This window comes from Bombina bombina, chromosome 8, assembly GCF_027579735.1.
Source record: "Bombina bombina isolate aBomBom1 chromosome 8, aBomBom1.pri, whole genome shotgun sequence".
Lineage (NCBI taxonomy): Eukaryota > Metazoa > Chordata > Amphibia > Anura > Bombinatoridae > Bombina > Bombina bombina.
This window is the reverse complement of record NC_069506.1, coordinates 48,162,158-48,177,059: the sequence shown is the minus strand read 5'-3', so window position 1 is coordinate 48,177,059 and position 14,902 is coordinate 48,162,158. Positions and strand designations below refer to the sequence as shown.

Sequence of the window (14,902 nt, the reverse complement as noted above, 5' to 3'; positions counted from 1 at the left end):
CTGATGAAGTGCATGAGCGGCACGCGGCAGTAAAGGGGAGGATACCCCGGCCACTGAATTGTATGTTCTAATGCAATAAACCATTGGTTTCGACTGGAAGTATGGACTCAGTTTTCTTTTCCTTTTGTGTATGTCCCTTTTATATAGTCTATTCACTAGCCTAGAAGTTTTTTTTACATGAAAATAAGATAAAAATTCCAGTAAAGGCTGCCGCCTCCTCTTTGTAGGGCTGTGACAGGAAGCACAAGTATAGTGTAAAAAAATAAAATACATATTTCAATTATCTTGATTTAAGTATAATCAACTGTGTCATGATACACTCATGAGGAGTAGTTGATACCTGGATCAGCTACCCAGCAGAGATGGTATTGTGGTCTCAGCATTGCCAGGTTTAATTTGAACTGTTCTTTCTTTGTGTGGAATCTGTGTTTGTTCAGGAATGCTGTGGTCTCAAGACCCCCCTCCCTCCCTCCCCCATTCTCTTGGTACCTTGGTTTACTTGCATAGAATGTTTAATCGTAAATTATCACAAGGGCGGTGGTTTTGACAAGACAAAGGAAAAAAAAAACGGGGTTATAGCTGAATGCTACAGAGACTAGCTTGGGACAAGAAGCAGCTAACATCTAAAGGAGTTTTCCACAAAATCTATTGGAATATGGATAATAATTACATAGGTATTGTGTTTTATTTTATGTCCTATTTAATTTTAAGGAACTATATCTTTGCATATATCTTATTTTGTATGTTTTTTTTTTTTAATTTGGCACTGTGTAACCTGTATTGGTATTTTTTTTATTAAACATATAGAAAATCTAGTTCTGTCTTTGGGCTCTAATATCTGAATTCACACTCTGAAGAGACAAGGCACGTTGCCTAATTGTTAGAGTTATTGGGTTTCCAAGACACCCTTATTGAAAATTCTTGGTGGTGGCTGGAATTTGTTAAACTTAATTTGGTGTCCCTTTAGGTCCTTTGTAGAGTTAAAGGAACAATCTAGTCCAAAATAATCTTTCACAATTCAGATAGGGCATGTCATTTTAAACCACTTTCCAATTTACTTTTATAACCAATTTTGCTCTTCTCAATTTTTGTTCTCTTGGTATTCTTAGTTGAAAGCTAAACCTAGGAGGTTCATATGCTAATTTCTTAGACATTGAAGGCTGCCTCTTATCTGAATGCATTTTGACATTTTTTCACCACTATAGGGTGTTAGTTCATGTGTGTCATATAGATAACACTGTGCTCACGCACGTGGAGTTACCTAGGAGTCAGCTCTGATTGACTAAAAGACAAGTCTGTCAAAAGAACTGAAATAAGGTGGCAGTTTGCAGAGGCTTAGATGCAAGATAATCACAGAGGTAAAAAGTATATTAATATAACAGTGTTGGTTATGCAAAACTGGGGAATGGATAATAAAGTTATTATCTATCTTTTAAAATAATAAAAATTATGGTGTAGACAGGCTCTTTAAAGGTAAGGGAACCAGAGGCTTAGTGCTATTAATCCCTTCATGCCCACATCCTCGTAATTGTGACGGTTGGGTGGAAAGGCTTAATTGTCACCAACTGGTGGCAACAGTGGGAACATCTAGAGTTTTTTTTAATGCTATTTGAATAGTAATAAAATAAATTACATGTTTTTTGTGTAATTTCCCAAAGACAGAACTCAGTGCTTAATCACAGACATACCGTGCAAAGAAAGCAGTTTTTTCCCCTTCCATCTTGTTTGTCTCTACTAACAGTATGGAAGGATACAGAAAGATGCACAAGGAGTCACTAGAGTTGCTTTATCAAGAAAGAGCTGTAGCAACTTTTGGAAAAATAAAGGAGCAGTTAAGTCAGGAGCTGCATCAGGCAGACTGCATCACAGCAGAGCAGGAAACAGAAAGGGCTGCTGTGGATCCTGTAACCTAAGAGCTGGTACCTAACACTGTTAACCCTGTGAGTGCCATGGAGTCTGAGCTACAAACTGCACTCAGGTACTTGGGGGATGCTGAACCCCAACTAAAAATGTAATTTATCCTCAAGTATCAAGAGGAGAAAAGAAGGGAGAGAGAGAGAGGAAAAGGAGGCTCAACTGAGACATGAGCTAGAGGTTATGCAGATGAACAGAACCAGCCTGTCTCCCCAAACCAGTGATCACGGGTAACCAGCAACAGAGAAGCCCTGCCTGGAGTATTTTCCAATGTTAAAAAAAGACACTGACTTGGATGTTTTTCTGAGGGGCTTTGAAAAAGTATGCAAGCAGTATCGGCTGCCCCCAGAGCAATGGGTTTGCTATTTAGCTCCTCGCTTGAAGGTTAAAGATCTGGGTGTATTTGCTTCCCTGCCAGTGGAGGATGATAAAGAATATGAGGCCATAAACAACCTTATTAAAAATCTTTAACCTCACTCCAGAATTCTACAGGAACAAAATTCTGAGTCTCTATCAAAGTGTAGGTGACAGCTGCACATAATATGTTGCACAGCTGAGGGCTGCTTTGAAGCAATGGACTGGGGGCCTAAAAGTCCCCACTTATGAGACTTTTGAGGTTTTGATGATCCTGGAATAATTCCTGCATACACAGAGTTCTGAGGCCAGAGAATGGATTCTGTACAAAAAGCCCAAAACAGTGGCAGAGGCTGCAGAACTGGCTAATTATTATGCCAACAACAGAGCACCTGCAGCAAGGCAGGCTAGGTCCCCTAAGTGGAAAAGGTCAAACAAGCCAGCAGAGAGACCATGGTGGATACCTGCCAGTGTTTTAATTGTAACCAGATGGGGCATCTGAGTTTCACCTGTCCAGAGAAGATGAAGCAAGAGGGATGGAATGTGGCTGGGGAACCAGCAGCTGTTTGGTTTGTGGGTGGGTTCACAAGGAAAAAGAGGAGAGATAACCTACAGAGGGTATCTGTGGGTGACCGGGTGGCAACATGACTCAAGGATAGTGGAGCTTCAGGTACCTTGGTACATCCTGGAATGGTAAAGCCCAAGGACATTGTACCAGGGAAGACTGTGTCCATTCAAGGAATTGGGGAGTTTGCCCCGCAGTGCCTGTGGCAAAGGTTTACCTAGACTGGGGTGTGGGAAAAGGTTTGCGGGAGGTGGGGATTTCTGCAGATATCCCTGTTGATGTTTGACTGGGGATGATTTGGGCCAGATGCTTTGTCAGTATGCCCAGAAGACAAAACCTGCTATCTGGAAGGGCAAACAGAGGGCTCAGCACCAACTGAGGTACTGTATAAAACTTTAGGGGACCCGGAGGGAAGGCTGGTGATGGACAAATCTCTAGCTGCACCAGGGCCGGAGGTGTCCTACCAAAGGATGGAGAATACTTCCCTTGAACATAGTTGCTGAGGGTTAATGCAGCTCTGCCTGTATTGAAACCAGTAATGTCTTGTTCTAGTGAAGAGGGATGTATTGTAAATGATTGTGGCAATGTTGATTCTCTTGAACATGGTTGCTGGGAGGGAGACCCTAGGGTTAATGCAGATTTACCAGAGCCTGTACCATTAATGTATTGTTCCAGTGAAAAGGGATATACTGCCATTGATTATGACAATGTGTGCCATGTGACAGGCCCTACAGTAGAGGGACAGGTTGAAGAGCTCGGTTTACCCCTGCTTAGGTGTGAGAGTGGAGGGCAGACAGAGGATGATACCCTAGAGGTTGCTGGATGTTTTGAGCCTGTGATGCCTGATGTAGTGTGTGGGAATGTGTGAGGGTAGAAGGGCTGGGCAGACTGAGTGTGTGTACCCTTCTGTGCTTGAACCCCTTGCATGCCCAAGAGGGGGAGAAAGGTATTGAATGTGCAGTGCCAGAACCTAGTAAAGGGACCCTGTGTGGAGTGGGGAAAAGTGGCCATTGTGACATGTCTGGTGCCTGAGTGTGGTGAACAGGGGGCAGGAAAAGAAGCTTCTCTGGTTTCCCCTGAGGTAAAATGCACTCTTAGTGAGGGATGTCAGGCTCAGCTATGCAGCTGGCAAGGAGAACAGCTGACAGGTATGTGTCAGTCTGTCTCTGAAACAGCATTGCATATGCAAGTAGGCGTGAATGGCATGGCTGTTGTAGAGGCTAGAGTACCCTCTGCCCTGTTACAGAGGGTAGGACAGGATGGGATCCTAGGTGGGTCTGAAACCCCACCCTACAGTGGTAAAATATGGGAAGAAGAGAGGGAGGGAGACGGGACCTCCCCCTACAACTCTCCCATAGTTGTGTGTGCCCTGGATAGAGAATGTGTGAGCACAGCAGCTACAGTGATAAGTGAACCTGCTACATCTACAGAGCATACACGGGTCGGTGTGAACAGTGGACTATCTGGCCTAAGCTTTGCAAGGACTGTCCTTAGTCCCCTAGGGAGTTACCCTGAGGGGGCTCTAGATCCCTTCATGAGTGAGGGTGAGTGCAAGGAGTGTTCGATATCCAGCAAGGGAGTGTCACGCTGCTCCTCCGTGATCATAGCCATTGCTATGATCGCGGCATGACTCGCAGCTCTGTGAGCATGGCCGTTACCATGGTCACAGTGGTTGTTGTGGGTGCGTGGCAATGATGTCATCGCTGCACGCCATAGCATCCGATGCCACTCTGGATTCATCTGGGAGGTCTCCTTGGCACGAACAGGCGCCTATGTAAGTACCTCCTTCACTTCTCTTCATCGCCCAAGTATAGGTTAGTCTTGTGCTTCCCTGGGTGCTATTATTCTGAACTGCTGTTACTATTGTTACTGAACTCTGCCTGTCTGACCACTCGGCCTGTTTAACCCTTGAAATGCTGGATTGCCTTATCATTGCTGAACTTTGCCTGTCTGACCACTCTACTTGTTTAACCTCTGAATTGCTAAATTGGCTTATCATTGCTGAGCTCTACCTGTCTGACCACTCTGCCTGTTTAACCCTTGAATTGCTGGATTGCCTTATCATTACTGAACTCTGCCTGCCTGACCATTCTCCTGGTTTACCCCTGAACTGCTAAACTTCTGTATTACCTTTGTTGCTGACCTCTGCTTGTTCCTGACTATTCTGCTGGTTTACCCCTGAACTGCTTATCTGCTGGATTGCCTTTCTCTTGTTGCCGTTAAGGACTGCCCTGCCTACCGTGAGTACTGCTTACCTCATTTCTTATACTTACTTTGTTCTGGTATATTTCCTTATCCTGCCACTTGACGCCGGGATATGAAGACTACTGGCCAAGTTTGGTCTGATAGGGAAAAAATCCCACGAGCATTACAGGGAGTGCCCGCCACAAGGGAAATTGTGTCAGCTGATGCTAAATGCTGCAGTGGGCAAATGAATGCAGAGAGTGTGCGACATGGGCAGAACTGGTATTATGAACGAAGAAAGACTAAGGTTCAGGTTGACATAGGGGATCAGCGTGGACTGACTCCCTCTTTCCACCATCTTAAAGGGGGAGGTGTCATGATACACTCATGAGGAGTAGTTGATGCCTGGATCAGCTACCCAGCAGAGATGGTATTGTGGTCTCAGCATTGCCAGGTTTAATTTGAACTGTTCTTTCTTTTAGTGGAATCTGTGTTTGTTCAGGAATGCTGTGGTCTCAAGACCCCCTCCCTCCGCCATTCTCTTAGTACCTTGGTTTACTTACATAGAATGTTTAATTGTAAATTATCACAGGGTTGGCGGTCTTGACAAGACACAGGAAAAACGGGGTTATAACTAAATGTTACAAAGAAATTATGCAGAGCTAGTCTGGGACAAGAAGCAGCTAACATGTAAAGGAGTTCGACACAAAACCTTTTTGGAATCTGGATGTAGGTACTGTGTTTTATTTTATGTCCTATTTTATTTTTTTATATAATCCATTTACTTTATTTCTGGCTTTGTAATGTAATGATTACACTGTAACTTGTACATGAACTGTACAATCTTTAAAACGCTGCTGAAATACATTTTACATCATGGTTTCATACAAAGCAGTTACAGAGAGATCCTAAATACTTCATTCTTTCTTTAAAAGAAACCAAGCAAAAGTAATATTTGAAAACCATTGGGGTAAATGCAGACGTTGTCTGCATAGAGTATTTCTTATTTTTACGTCAAAAGGTTCCAATGTTAATAACCTGCAGATCTTACAAGTATAAAATTGAAATAAATCTGTAATAAAATGGTGGGGCAATTTTTTAAAAAACAAGCCAGTACAAGGGTGATGTGGAAAGTAGGGGAGCAGGCACAATGGAACTGTGGAGATGTGTAAATTTGAGCACTGTCAAACCAGTGTAAATTTCTTCTTGGTTTCTCATGGAAAACAATTTATAGTATTTTTTTTCATCCCACCATGGGCCCAGTCTCTTATTTTCTCTCTTCCATTGGTATCTTTCTTTCTTTACAAAGAACAAATTAATTCACTTGCATGGCATGAGTTCTAGCCTATGACTATCTAAAAAAAAGTGATTTCAAAGACATTCTTCAGTTCTACTATGAGCTGCCAGTCAGTCTTCTGCATTTCATCCCTAAACCAGTTTTTCAAAGCATCAATTGACTGACGATTAATCTTGCTAACAAGCATATCTGTAGCTTCAAAGTGCCTTCCATACATCTTTGGTGACTTTCCAGGAATAGGTTCTATTTTAATGCACACTTTCTGGCCTTTCTTTGCCACATCCACTTGTTTGTGGTTAATTTCTATGCTGGTAACTATTCCAATTTCTACAAAACCTTTACTAGGTTACTAGGTACACATATTGGTGTTCCTTGCTTGAGTTGTCCTGCTTCCACCACCACTCCCATAACGATTGGGTCCTGTCAATTAAAAATAAATTGAGGAAGGATTCTAAATTTACATGGAAATACAGCTATATGCTTAAACTCCTCTTGCTTTTCCTTCTTGTAGTCTTGTCTGTACTTTGTAAAGGCATCAAATAAATAGTAGAGGATTTCTGCACTAAAAATATGAGCTATTAAACTATCAGCCATTTCCTGGGCATCTCGTTCAATTCTTACATCAAAAGCTAGGATCACAGCATACTGAGGATCATGTTCCAACATCACCAACACTTTCATTACATCTTTTCTGTGAACAGGACCTATGTTTATTCCAGCATATGGCTCTTTTGAGGTTTTCAAGAATTCAAGTAAAGCTTCCAAGGAACCCAATGCCAATGCTTGTTCATAAACACCTTTCTGTTCTAATTTGAGAGCATTCAGTGTTTGCTTTATTTCATGGATTAATTAATCTCTAAGGACAGCAATTTCATATTCTTTGTGAGCAAGGAGAAGTGGCAAACCAGCTGGAGCTTTCTCTAAGTCTTTTCCAAGGATCTTCACACCCTGTGCTTCTAATACTTATATGTGTTTTCATATTGATTCTTTACTCTTAATTCTTTCATTGGTGGTGTTAGCGAAAGGCCTCTGATCTGTGTTACAATTGGACCTTCCACACCTGCAACTAGAACAGTATCACCTTCCCTCAGACGCCCATTGATCAAGATTTCATCAATTGTAGTACCCATGCCTGGAAGGACTTTTACCTCCATAACCTGGGTCCTTAGCTCATCAGAATGAGCTAACCTTTTATTTAGCATTGTCTGGGTCAGCTCTACAAGAAGAGCTATCAGATTACCCATTCCATCTCCAGTATGAGCAGAAGTTGGAACAAAAGACACAAATGTATGAGGGTCCTTATTTTCATGGAATAAAGCAGCATTCAAGCCCTGCTGGGCAAATTCTACAATGATTACCTTGATGCGCTCCTCAAACTCCTCTTTAGTATTCTTCTTTTGTTTGTTTAATGTGGCCGCTGCATCAGTCTCTGGGCTCTTCTTTCAATATAACCTTATAACCTGTCAATTTTGTTAAGTGCCACAATAAAAGGGCCCTTTTTATTCTTCAATAAGTTTAAAAATTCAATGGTTTGTGGTTCCAAACCATGCATGATGTCCACTACGAGAATGGCAATATCACAAAGCGAGCTTCCTCTGTTCCTCAAGTTACAGAAAGACTCATGGCCTGCATGTCAATAATCAACATTCTGGGAATCTTTGTTTTCCTTTTCAATTTTTTTTTACCATTTTAGTCTGTTCCTTAACTGCATCGAGAGGTAGTCCTATTTTATTTTAAAGAACTATATCTTTGCATATATCTTATTTTGTATGTGTTTTAAATTTGGCACTGTGTAACCTGTATTGGTATTTTTGTTATTAAACATATAGAAAATCTAATTCGGAATTCACACTCTGAAGAGACAGGGTTAAACGCACGTTACCTAATTGTTAATTGTGTAAGTTATTGGGTTTTCGAGGCCCCCCCCCCTTAATTTAAAATTCTTGGTGGTGGCAGGAATTTGTTAAACTGGGTTGGTGTAGGCATAATTTGGGGGTTAATTTGGTGTCCCTTTAGGTCCTTTGTAGAGTTAAAGGTAAGGGAACAAGAGGCTTAGTGCTTTTAACCCTTTCATGCCCACACCCTCTCCATTGTGACGGTTAGGTGGAAAGGCTTAATCGTCACAAACTGTTTAGTGCTTTTTTCTTTGTTTTTTAATACTTTTTTTACTTATTGTTTTTATTCATACCAAAATTGACAAGAGATAAAAAAGGAAGTCCTCTGATAACTGCTACATATCAAGATAATTTCTCTCAATATTTTCTTCAAATAGGGGCGAAGTCCTTTCAGCATTGCATCATGACTGGAGTGGGTAACAGATTGTGAGGATGCTGATGCAGTTGGGATTCACGCATCTCTCCACGGCAAAGAGGGCCTTTAGGAGGAGGGAGGGGCTCTGCCTCTATTGCAGGTTACAGGGTCACATTTTAAAGTCTTATCCTACACGGCCGGTTAAACGCTCACACCTAGGGTCCTGTCGGGAGCAGACCTTGAGTGGTTTATTCTCGTCCCCGGAACTGCTAAAGGAGAGACCTTTTAGTCATGGTTGTCCTTTCCTGGGTGGACTCCTCCATAGTCACCCAGGCTCTTGTTGACTCCAGTGCTGCGGGCTATTTCATTGACAGTGCTTTTGTATCACAGCACTCCATTCCTGTATTGCCTCGGTCTGTTCTGCTTGCTATTGAGGCCATTGATGGCAGGCCCCTTCAGCCTGCACTCATAACTCCTGAAACCACACCGTTATCCATGGCTGTTGCGGCTCTCCATTTTGAAACCCTCCAGTTCCAGGTGATTAACTCTCCACATTTTCCGGTGGTTCTGGGTTATCCCTGGCTCAAAAAGCATAATCCCAGTCTCGACTGGCGTAGGTCCGAAATTTTGTCATGGTCTCTGCAATGTATTTCCACTTGTCTTCAGAAACCAGTGAAAGTCCTGTGCACTTCTTCGGTATCTGAATTGCCTGAGGAGTACCGAGAGTTCCAAGACGTTTTTGACAAGGTGTGTGCCGGTACGTTGCCTCCTCACCGGTCTTACGATTGTGCCATAGACCTGCAACCCGGAGCCATTCCTCCTCTGGGCCGGGTTTACCCTATCTCGGTTGCAGAGAATTGTGCTATGGAGGAGTATGTTGCTGATTATCTGTCAAGGGGGATTATCTGCAAATCCTGCTCTCCTGCAGGGGCTGGCTTCTTCTTCATAAAGAAAAAGGGTAGCGAGTTAAGACCATGCATTGATTATAGGGGTCTTAAATGCTTACCCTATTCTGCTCATTATGAAACTCTTTGACCGCCTCAAGGGAGCTACGGTCTTTTCTAAACTTGATTTGAGAGGAGCATACACTCTCGTTAGGATTAAGGAGGGCCACGAATGGAAAACAGCATTTAACACCAGGAGCGGGCATTATAAGTATTTTGTAATACCCTTTGGCCTATGTAATGCTCCAGCTGTTTTCCAGGAATTTATTAATGATGTCCTACGAGATATGTTGCAACAGTGTGTTGTGGGGTACTTAGATGATATCCTCATACACTCACCTACTCTTGAGGCTCATCGTTCTGATGTTACACAGGTACTTCAGAGACTACGTGAGAACGGCTTGTTTTGTAAACTCAAGAAATGTGAGTTCTATCAGACTCAAGTAACCTTCCTAGGTTATGTAATCTCATTTGCAGGGTTCTCTATGGATCCTGACAAGTTGTCTGCAGTCCTGCAGTGGCCTTGCATGGTTGGTCTTCGCTCTATTCAATGTTTTTTGGACTTTGCCAATTACTATAGGAAGTTTATTAAAAACATTTCTTCCTTGGTCAAACCTATCACTGACATGACCCGTAAGGAGAATGATCCACTCCATTGGTCACCTACTGCCAATAAGGCTTTTGAGAGTCTTAAGACTGCCTTTGCTGCTGCTCCAGTTCTGGCTCATCCTAACCCTGTCCTGCCTTTCGTTCTTGAGGTCGATGCGTCTGAGACTGGAGTAGGTGCCTTCTTGTCTCAACGTCTTACGCCTGACGGTTTCTTGCATCCTTGCGGTTTGTTCTCTAAGAAATTGTCCCCGGCGGAGTGCAATTATTAAATTGGCGACAGGGAATTACTGGCCATAATTTTGGCACTCAAGGAATGGAGGCACCTTCTTGAGGGTACTAGCGTACCAGTGCTAATTCTTACTGACCACAAGAATTTGACTTATCTATCCGAAGCAAAATGTTTGTTGCCCCGACAGGCCAGATGGGCGCTATTTTTGTTTCGATTTAATTATGTGGTTTCCTACCTGCCTGGTAGTAAGAATGTTAGGGCTGATGCCCTCTCTCATCAATTTTTGCCTCTGTCCAAGGAGGAGTCTGTACCTATTCCAGTTATACCTCCTCACCATATTTTGGCCACCATTCGTACTAATTTGACTTCTCCCTTAGGGGAGGAGATCCTGGCTTCACAAACCAATGCACATCCTGAGAAACCTAGTGGTAAACTATTGCACACTTACCACTATCCTAAAGCCGCAGGTCACCCGGGCAAAAACCAAATGATTTGGTCTGTCACTCGACAATTCTGTTGACCTGGTCTTCGTTCTGATGTTCCTGTGTATGTTGCCTCCTGCTCAGTCTATGCACAGAATAAGACTCCTCGACGTCTACCTGTGGGTCTTCTTCAACCTATTGCTAATGGTGAGCGACTTCATTGTCAAGCTCCCTGTTTCCAATGGCAATACTGTTATCCTAATGGTGGTTGAATGTTTTTCTAAAATGTCACATTGCATTCCCTTGAAGAAGTTGTCTACTGCTCAGGAGCTTGCTTCAATTTTTGCACGGGAGGTCTTCGGTTTACATGGGTTACCCAAGGAGATAGTCTTGGACCGGGTAGCCAGTTTATCTCCAGATTTTGGCGTTCCTTTTGTGCTCAAATATGGATCCAGCTTTCCTTCTCCTCGGCATATCACCCTCAATCCAATAGGGCTGCAGAACGGTCTAATTAAGCTCTGGAACAGTTCCTCCATTGCTATGTCTCAGAACACCACAATAATTGGTCTGAACTGTTACCTTGGGCAGAGTTTGCTCGTAATAGCACTATTAATGCTTCCTCCCAGTTATCCCAGTTCATGGTGAATTATGGGTTTCAACCATCCTTGTTGCCCGATTCATTCATGTCTTAGGGTATTCCGGCTTTGGAGGAGCATCTCCGGCAAATCTGTTCCACGTGGGTGCAGATTCAGGATTGCCTTCATCGTTCTATGCAGTGCCAAAAGTTCCAGGCTGATCAAAGGCGTCTGCCCGTGCCTTCCTACCAGGTTGGTGAGAGGGTTTGGCTGTCCTCCCGCAACTTGAACCTTCATGTGACTTCCAATAAACTGGCTCCCCGTTATGTTGGTCCTTTTCGGATACTCTGACGTGTCAATCCTGTGGCTTATGCTCTTGACCTTCCTTCTACAATGCGCATCTCCAATGTTTTTCATGTGTCCCTCTTGAAATCATTGGTTTTTAATCAGTTTACCACTGTGTTGCCTCGTCCCCGTCCTATCTCTGTTGACAACCATGAAGAATATGAGGTCAGCAGCATTATTGACTCTCGTATGTCCAGGGGTCACGTTCAGTATTTGGTTCACTGGAGGGATTACGGTCCGGAGGAGCATTCATGGTTTCCCTCCTCTGATGTTCATACTCCCGCCCTCCTCCATGCCTTCCATGCCCGTTACCCCAATAAGCCTTTTGTCCTCCCGTGGGGGAGGGGTCATTGAGGGGAGGGTACTGTCAGGGTTTTTTCCCTGTTTTGTTTGCCATGTGCTGCTGGCAGCCATTTTACTCACCTCTCTTACTGAATCTGGTGCAGAGTGTGTGATGCTGCTCATTTCCTGCACGCCCTCTTATGGGCAGACTGTTGAACATCATCCGTGTGAGACAGGTTGCAGTCTGATGTCATCACTTATTTTTAAAGGGCCTCTGTTTAGTATGCTTTGCCCTTGCGTTGTCTCAGACCTGTTTGTGAGTGCCTGTGTTCCAGTTCCTGTTTATTACCTGGCTAATGTAACAACTCTTCTGGTTCCTGATCCCTGGCTTGTTCCTGACTTTGCTATTCTCCTTGTTCCTGATTCCGGCTCGGCTTTGGCTCCTGACTCGGCTCATCTGACTACCAGCTCTGGTTTTGATTCCTGGCTTGTTATTTGATTTGAGGACTTTTTATTATTTTTGTTAATAATAAAGGTGTGATTATTTTTGCACTTCTAGTCTCAGTCTGATTCCTGGTACCCTGACAGAATTTTCATTTTTGACACCAAAATTTCCCAATATACCAATATTCTACTTTTCACCAAAGGTCCACAAATGTCTCACAAATCCCCCTGGAAGTCCAATAATCTCTGGAATCAATTCCATGTCTGCTAACTTATCACAGTATGTAGATAAATTCTTACAGAAACATGTACAGAACTTGGACTCCCATCTGAGAGATTCCACTCTAATATTGCATGATACTTGCTATCTGTGATGTTACATCTCTATATACTGTGATAAACCATATAAAAAGGGATCGAAGCAGTAGAATTTTCTAAAAAAAAAATAGTGAGATGAAACTAGCACATAGAAAGTTCATTCTGAATGGCATAAAATTTATTTTAGAAAATATTTTTTTCTCCTTTGATCAAAAGTTTTTTCTGCAAATTGAGGGGGCTGCGATGGGTACGAGGTTTGCACCAAGCTATGCCAATCTCTTTATGGGAGTCTGGGAAAATAATTTCTTCAGTGATGGCAGGGCAGCTATGGTGCAAACCTTGTACTCTATAAGAGGTACATTGATGATCTGCTCATAATTTGGAAGGATCCTGAATAAGAACTTATACACATTTTTGAACAAATGGCTGAGATTTCACTCATAACTATAGTAAAGATTTGGCTATTTTTCTTGATCTGGAAATAATGGTGGCAGATGAAAAATTTGAGACAAAAACACACTTTAAAAGAGTAGACTGCAACAATTATATTCATGCAGACAGTTGTCATCTTAATGCATGGAAAGACAACATCCCAATGGGACAATGCTTACGTATATGAAAAAATTGCTCCAGAATTGATGATTTTGAAAATCAAGTAGCTATTTTAGCTGATAAATTTAATGTGAGAGGATATAAGGAAGAGAATATACAAAAGGCCATAACAAAAGCCAAAAATATATAGAGAGAAACACTGGTAAATTATAAAATATAAATTAAAGAAAACACAGACAGAATAAAAGTTCCATTTATCACAAATTACCATGCAGATCATGGCACAAAAAAAAAGTATTAAAGAGACTTCCGGTGGGCGGGGCGACTAGAGAGCAGCAACGGATCGGAGCTCTGTAACTTGGTTCAGATTTTTACTTCAAATTTTGCTTTCCCGGTCGCCCCTGTGACCCTTTCTTGCCAGATAGATGGGAGTAATGTCCGTCGGTATATCCTGGCTGAACTCTACAACGCAGGACCTTCCATCCATTCCTGGCCCATGGAGGGCAACTGCTAAAAGGCGCAAAACGGCGCCATCTTGGTCAGGGACCTGGCAAGCTCCTTCATCACCTTTATTCCGGCTGAGCCTACAACGCGGCATATCGGCGCAACTGGGTGAGAGGATGGGACATAATCCTGTGAGGGGAGTTATTGGCATTATTTACGGCTACCACACATAAGGGGATGAGAGCCATAAAAGTAAAGCAGAAGACACGCTGGGATATAATTTTGTGCAGCTCTGCATTCCAATTATTGTCAGAGAAAGTTAACCTAGTCTGAATCTACAGGAAAAAGGGGGGGGGGGGTAAGAGGTACATGAGCTTAAAACTCTGAGTATAAGGAACCTTTTTACTTGTCTAAGAACATTCTGTGCCTAAGATAAAAAGCTGAGACTGTTTGCAGTGACTGATAGATGCTCATTTGCTTTACACTGGATCTGTTGCATATAACTATCTCTCCACAGGACTGGAGAAATTTAATGAAGACAACTCCTCTTAACACAGTCCCACTGTAATTGCTATACCCCACAGCTGAAGAGATTTGAAAGCTCCTAATAATACAGAATATAACTGCCACCTAACAGCATCCTCAAAGAGCTCTGACACGCATTCTGCAAGCTGTTTTAGGTTCCTGATTGGCCAATCCTGCTGGCTTCTGCTGGCGCTGTGCAGAGCTTGCGAGATTGTATGGACAAATACTTCAAAGATGTCTAATAGAAGTAAAGCCCAACAAGACAAAAAAGTGAAGCCACCCCCTGATCCTATACTGGCTGCCTCACCCACAAAGTCGACATCTCCTCATGCAGACACTGGGCCTCTGGCTGGAGAGCAACAACTCTGTTCCTTGCTGTTATCTAAGCTAGATAACCTCCAGAAAGGCATGGATACCCTGACAAACGAGGTGAAGCAGTTTAACTCTAGGCTGGCAGGTGCAGAGCAACAAATCTCTGACCTGGAAGACAGTCGTAACTCTTCAACAACCCAGATTAAATATTTGATACAGCAGAACATATATCTCCATCAAAAGGTTGATGACCTGGAGAACCGTTCCCGCAGGGACAATGTCAGATTGGTGGGCCTACCAGAATCGGTTCGTCCATTGGAGTTGCTTTACTTTGCTG

At 42.9% G+C, this 14,902-nt stretch overlaps 1 pseudogene; it reads right to left on the bottom strand.

Annotated features, from left to right (window-relative positions):
* Positions 1-6,372: 6,372 nt before the first annotated feature.
* On the bottom strand, positions 6,373-13,882 carry LOC128638799 (eukaryotic translation initiation factor 5B-like; annotated as a pseudogene).
* Between the last annotated feature and the right edge of the window lie 1,020 nt (positions 13,883-14,902).